This window comes from Benincasa hispida, chromosome 6 (genome assembly GCF_009727055.1).
Source record: "Benincasa hispida cultivar B227 chromosome 6, ASM972705v1, whole genome shotgun sequence".
Classification (NCBI taxonomy): Eukaryota; Viridiplantae; Streptophyta; class Magnoliopsida; order Cucurbitales; family Cucurbitaceae; genus Benincasa; species Benincasa hispida.
In genome coordinates, this window is record NC_052354.1 from 42,543,017 (window position 1) to 42,549,989 (window position 6,973).

Consider the following 6,973-nt stretch of genomic DNA (forward strand, 5'->3'; position numbering starts at 1 on the left):
AAAAAATCGAAAATTAAATTCTATCTATTACATAAATCCATCGAGCAAACCGGTTCATAAGCGAACTGGGTCTTGAACCGCCCGGGCAAAGTCTCCCTAATCGTTTAGTAAAACGGGCGAGTAACCACGATCGCTTAGCTACGATCGAGTACCATTTACAATGCGATGAAGCATGAGGCCACTCAATCGTTTAGCCCATTAATTAAAAACAACGCAAGTCTAAACGATTGTACAAACAACTACGTTGTTGTGAAGCACGATCATCTAGACGATCATAGAATAAGCGTTAAGTAACTTTTACTACGCGATCGTGTAGTCAGTGACTAAGTGATGAAGCTTGCTGAGCTACACGATTGTTTAGTGCACATGCGTCCACCTTGCAGCCGAGAATCACATACTCTACGATTGCTTACCCCCATCGTTTACATGATCTGACCAACGCCCTTCTTCTTTCTCGAAGTAATACGCAACTCCTTGCCTTGAAGCTTTATCACGAGCGACTCACACTAACTCAAACACTTTGAATTACAGACTCGATAGCAAGTTAACATGCCCAAAAACACAGGGGCCCTTATAATTAACTTTGAATGTAAAAGAACCCAACATTCAAAGGCAATCATCTCAGAAACTCCATCAATCCACATCCACAAACATATTTAACACTTAAACAGAATGTAGACATGCTTTACCCACTGAGAGTGTAAATGCTATTCTATACATCAATGGATTTGGAATATTAGAACCTCGCTCTGATACCAAGTGAAGGAACTCTTATCAAAGAGAACCCATGAGCGGAAGCAAGATCGTTCCAAATTCATTGTGACAAAATTACAAGCATTAACAAACATACTAAAAAATTATGCATTTTAGAACAAATTACGACATTCTTTTATAAATAAATACAAAGGGAAGGAGAGCCATACCTTTGAAGAACTTTTCTTCTATTAACCTTTCACTCCCGTGAAGACCTTAGACAACAATATCTCGCTCTCACCCAGATCGTCTACTGAGTCGTTTAGTAGTCACGAACAATCTTCTCTACGAACAAGTAGCCTCTCGGACACTGCCACTTAGTAACCTTGGTATTCTTGGAATGAGAATATAGAAGGTGTAGGCTCTGTTAGATTTGGTAGAGGGAAGGAGAAAACTACGATCGAACTCAACGATCAAGCAAGTGGGAGAAGGATACTGTCTATCATATAGACGTTGTGCTTGATCGTTTAGTAAAGGTATACGATCGTTTAGTAAAATAGGTTTGATCGTTTACATGATCATTTAGAAAAACTCGCTAGCCACGCGATCGTTTAGTAAAATGCGACACGATCATTTAGACAAACACTTGAAGCTGTCGTGTAGTCTCTTATGAGCTAAACGATTGGTAGTGTAGTCAAATGATGCGATTCAGCGATTCTCCTCCAAAATGAAAACATTTTTCATTTTATTCTTCAGTTATGAAAACTAAATACAACCTCCCACTTTCACGCACGGTTATAGAAGAAACCACCCATAATTATCTCATAATTGTTTTAATTATAAATAAATATAATAACTAACTTATCATATTATATTTATAACCTATAGTTTTAATATCACGATCATATGTAATATTTAAACCATAGTTCTTTTCTCCTTTACTTGATATAAATCATATTTATATCATTTTCCTCTAAATAATGTATCTCTTATATCATATCAATTATATCACATATAACTGAACCAATTTAATCATATCATATATAATCAAACTCCCTCTTGTCAATTTGAACACTTCAAAATAACCCAAAAACTGATTTCTCAAATTGAATCCATTGAGCTACCAAGGGAACCTTATGAACCTATAGCTTGAAGCTCCAACGGTACGTGAATAGCTGACTAAACTCTTTAGTCACAAGATCCACCATCCGTTAACTGTGGGACACTTCATTTAAAGATCGACAGCTGCATTCTTCTCACTACAGATTATATTTTTTGTCCATCAGATATAACCAATCAATAATACGTAAGTACACCTGGGCCAATTTGTCGTTTGCCCCTGTAGTTACATCTAACTTCTTAAGTACCACTGATCCCTCTAATGAACAACACATCATAGTCCTACTAAGAGTGGACACCTCTCGGGCCATGAGAAGATGTGTGGCGCCACATCGTTCAAGCCCTAGAATCAGTCCTTAAGGGAGAAATCTATCTACTTACCCCTACTTCGAGGAAGGAGCGAATTCCACCTTGTGTAGCTGAGTTCACAGCTCCCCAATAAGACGAATTTCCAAAGTGGTAGGTTTGATCGGCGACCTGGTCACACGCACCCATGCAAATCAAAAGACCACCCTCAAAGGTAGGAGTTCCCAACTCACTCAGGATTAAGGTCATGTTACCTATAGTCATTCTAGTGAAGTGGAGTCACTGTCATGAATGTCGTTATATAACGAGACTATACATTTCGTGATCCGGTCTTATACAAACTCCTTTGTATAGGACACCCCCAGTCGCATGTCTTCACATGAATGATCAGGATCAAATCATCTATAGCACATCAACACTTGTAACTATCTAAAAAGTGGGTCGCATCCGTAGTGTCAACAAGATAAGGTTTCCCTCCTATATCCATATACTACATATAACCACCACGACTCTCACCCTCACTAAGTCAAACCACTGATGCCACACTCACCACCACCACTCCCATCGAGCTACCAATACTAGATCCATCCTCTACCAATGATGATATCCAATTATGTCCAATCTCGCCTCTAAAAGATAAGTTGAAAATTAAGTTGGAGAAAAAATTCGAGGAGGTCACTGAGGTTCCAAGACGTACGGGTAGGAAGAGAAAAGAGATTAAACCCTATGCCCCTCTGTTTGAATTGAAAAAATCGAAGTTGAAGAGAAAGTACTACGATTCAGGTGCTTGTCCTCCTGGTAAAGTTGATAGGGTTAGCTATGATCCAGCCCATCTAGTGCTAGAGGAATGGTTCATCACCTTCTTACAATAGCTGACGAGCAATGTTGTGGAGCCTTACGTACCCGGCATGGGGGCTTTTTTTAGGATGAGCACAACCACAAAAGAAATATTTCGTAAGTTAATGAAGGATAGTGAATGGGTTGAATGTGATGTACGGACTAATTTGGTTATACAAGTTTTATATCGTCACATGTACTATGTTTTGGTTAGTAATATGTTCCACTTTCATTTGTAGGTGCTTAAGAGCATATTCATGTTCTTGCGGAGAAAGTTGCTTGCTCAGCCCGCGATATGCGTCCATGAGTTCACGAGGTTCCCACCAAGAATATTGGTATATATATGCTTTTTCAATTCATTCATTCATTCATTAATTCATTTTGTATACTTAGTTCATTAATAATTCATCCATTCATTACCAATAGTGTCATTTGAACTTTTTTACACCTGAAAGCTTGTTCAAAGTAATACACGAGAGGACCGAGGAAGAAGTCGCGGCTGTATGGGTGAAAGAAGATAGTGTAACTGACCTTGTGCTTGGTTTGGAGCCGAATCACCAACCAGGATGGGTTGACGTAGACTACGTGTATAGTGCAATCAATGTACGTGAACATTGGATCCTAGTCGTGCTTGACGTGAACAGAGGACAGATATTGTTATACGACTTCATGCCATCGTACATCTCGATGAATGATATTGCACTAATTCTGATGTATTTGACACATATATTATCGGCATTGGCTTACTTCTGCAAGCTTTATCAGAAGAAACCAGACTTACATCATGACCCATGGCAAGTTTATCGTGCAGAAAAATGAGATATACAAGGTCGCAATACATTAGATTGTGGTTTCTTCTATCTAAATTTTTTTGAACATATGGTTTCTAGATCTAGTTCAAGAGAAGATGTCAGACTTTAGACTATATATGTTTATGAGCTACGGTCTAATACATTCATTTACTATATTGTATTTTTCAAGTTGTGAGCTTATTTGTACAAATTGTAAATGTCACAATTTAGATTACAGTACATGATTTTTTTCCCCTACCAGCCTAGCCAATAAAAAGCACACCATTAATACATGTAAATAAAACAATCGAGATGACAAAACAAGAGCGTGGCAAGTGGCAAGAAGAAGAAACGAGAAAATTGTATGAGAAAAAAGAAGGAGATAAAGAAACGAGAGGAAGAATTGAGAGGAAGGACCAAGAGAAGAGGAAGAACCAAGAGAAAAACAGAGGCCAATGTGTTACAATAAGTAAAATACAATGAAATATTTTACTACAAGTCTGTCTGCCTATTATGGCCAACTAAGTAGCTCATTAAAAGTCTGTCTGCTTATTATGGCCAACTAAGTAGCTCATTAAAAGTCTATCTATTGTGGCTAACACCACCAAAACGTATGCATTTTTTTAGAGGCCAATGTTCTCCAACGGATGGGATCATCTGTACCCGCCTTCAACCTACTCAAACGACCTTTTTCAGTGGAAGAATCTTAACATCAACATAATTTGGCGGTTTCTTCCATTCAGTCACATGGCCAAGTGGATATATTGATTTTGCATATGCAAGGACAAGCGACTCAATATAATAAAACCTGCTACATAGAGTGAATGGGTTGATGTTCTGCTCTCTAGCTACAACAATAGTGTGCGAACACGGATTCTCCAAGCACTAAAACTGTCCACAACTACGCTCAAGTGTAAGGCTAACAATACCATCTAACCCACCACTTTGACATGAAACCTGTAACAATCGATGGGGTTGACTCAGTATCGCCTGGCTTTCTCACACTCTTATGATATAATTTCCTCTTCATATTTTGAATGTGTCGGTGTGCTAACAGGCCAAATATTTCGTCGCTCATAAAATCATTGTTATATCAAACACCTTATGTATTCCAATAGTGTTGTTATTGGCAGTTTCATTGCTTCTTTCGTCACCGAATTGAAACACTCGACATTATTGTTGGTCATGCTATCATATCGATTCACATACTGATAACATCGTGCCCATTACTCGACACCCACATCCTCCAAATATCTTCTAAGGCTACCATTCTTGAAGTCAAATATTTGGTCCCAATATCTTTTGAACACGAACTCTCGATACGCTCTTGCTGCACTAACAAACAATTTTCTCACCGCCTCATCCTTGAAGTTTTTATTGATATTCCTCTTTAAGTGGAATGTACAAAGTCTTTGAAATGTTATTGGGAATACAGGATCAACTGCATTGGTGACAGTTTAATGTTGGTCTGAAACAAATACAAGATTAGGGCATTCCCCAATTGTAGCTTTTAAATTCATCATAAACCACTTCCATGATTGGCCATTCTCATTGTCGATGGTAGCATATGCAAGAGGGTACATCTGGATATTACCATCCATTGCAATACCAATCAAAATTGTGCCTTTGTACTTACCCTTCAAATGAGTGTCATCAATAATGATCACTAGATGACAATTCTTATTTTAAGCAAGGACCTAGTGTCATGAACATGTATTTGAAGTATTAAGATTCTTCAAGTTCAATCTCAAAAACGGTCCCTGGATTTTCAACCTTTAAACTTCACCATAAGCATGCAACAAGAGAAAGGAGTCCAAAATAAGAGGAGTGAGGAAGAATCTGGGATGCATGCATTTTGGAGACTAAACGGACATTTCACACGCGACTGATGTTATCAGAAGGCAAAATTTTGAGTGTTTTTTAAAGATGAGCCAAATTTCGAGTGGGCCTCAAAATTTGACTCATTGATATAAATTTCCCATGAAAGTAAATGTGTAATTTAAAACTGGAATTCCATTTGACTGAAGATCTAGTCTAAGGATTTTGAAATCCACCCATTCACTTGGTTGATCATAGAACTTCTACAATTATGCAATGCTCGCTTGTTTTAACCCTAACACATGTGCCTAAGACAACCAAAGCTACATGCCCTAATGTGTTAATTATTTTCTTAATCAACCAAGATGCTCAACTAATTGGATTTACCAATGTCCATATCAATTAAACACCCACATTAAGAAAGGTAATCTACCTAAGTTGATTTAATAACCCGATTAGACTAAATTACTAATCAAAGCAAAAAGTCTCTCCTATAGCTGGACACTTGTCTACTTAAAATCCGTTCTATTCTAGATAACAGTTCTGGTTATCGGCTTTTGTGATCTAGAAAGGCACGCTTAAACGTATTTACAGGATCTTTAACCCTTTCCTGTGCTGTGGGCTGAGCCAGAACTCAAAAGATCCAAATCATTCCTTTAGCATGAAAGGATGTCTGTCGGCCGAAAGCGGAAGGAAGGCTAAGGGGTCTGGAGGCTTTGGGATTGCAATCTTGCTGTGCTACTTTAACATGGATGGAAAAAAGTTTCCAACAAACCTTGCTTATGGGTCAATTGAATCCGGGAACACTACACTACATTCGCGGGAATACCTTCTGGGATGTATGTCCATCCTACCACACCTCCAACACTTGGAGATTGATACTCTCGATCAGAGAAGTTCTGAAAAGGTATATCTGATCCATCATCGGGGATGGCTCGAATACTAACGTTTGGAGCGATATTAGAAGAGGGAAGCTTGAGCGATCTATTCGGAGAGAGAGTGATCTACCTACGATTCTGGCTCATCCGAAACCCGAGACCAGTAGACGGAAAATGTGGTTTCCAAAGTATCATCCTAGAAAAAAATCGAATTTGAACAAGGTCGGGTCAAACTACCTTTCTTTTCCCTTTTTGGGAAAGAATATGATAGTAGTCCTCCAGGAAAGCATATAATAAAGAAAGCAGTAATATTCAAAAGCATCTGCCATAGAAAATCTTACCCTCAGGCTATCTCGTATCTAGAACCCTCCCAGGAAGAGAATTAGCCTTAAGAGGAAGAATTCTCTATAGCCCTAAAAAAAAGGGATGACTAATGATCCAGAAAGCATAGAGGTATAGGAGAACAAAGTGCAAGCACCTTCTTTATTTTATTGCCAGATGGATTAAGTCAGATAACCTTATTTACACTAG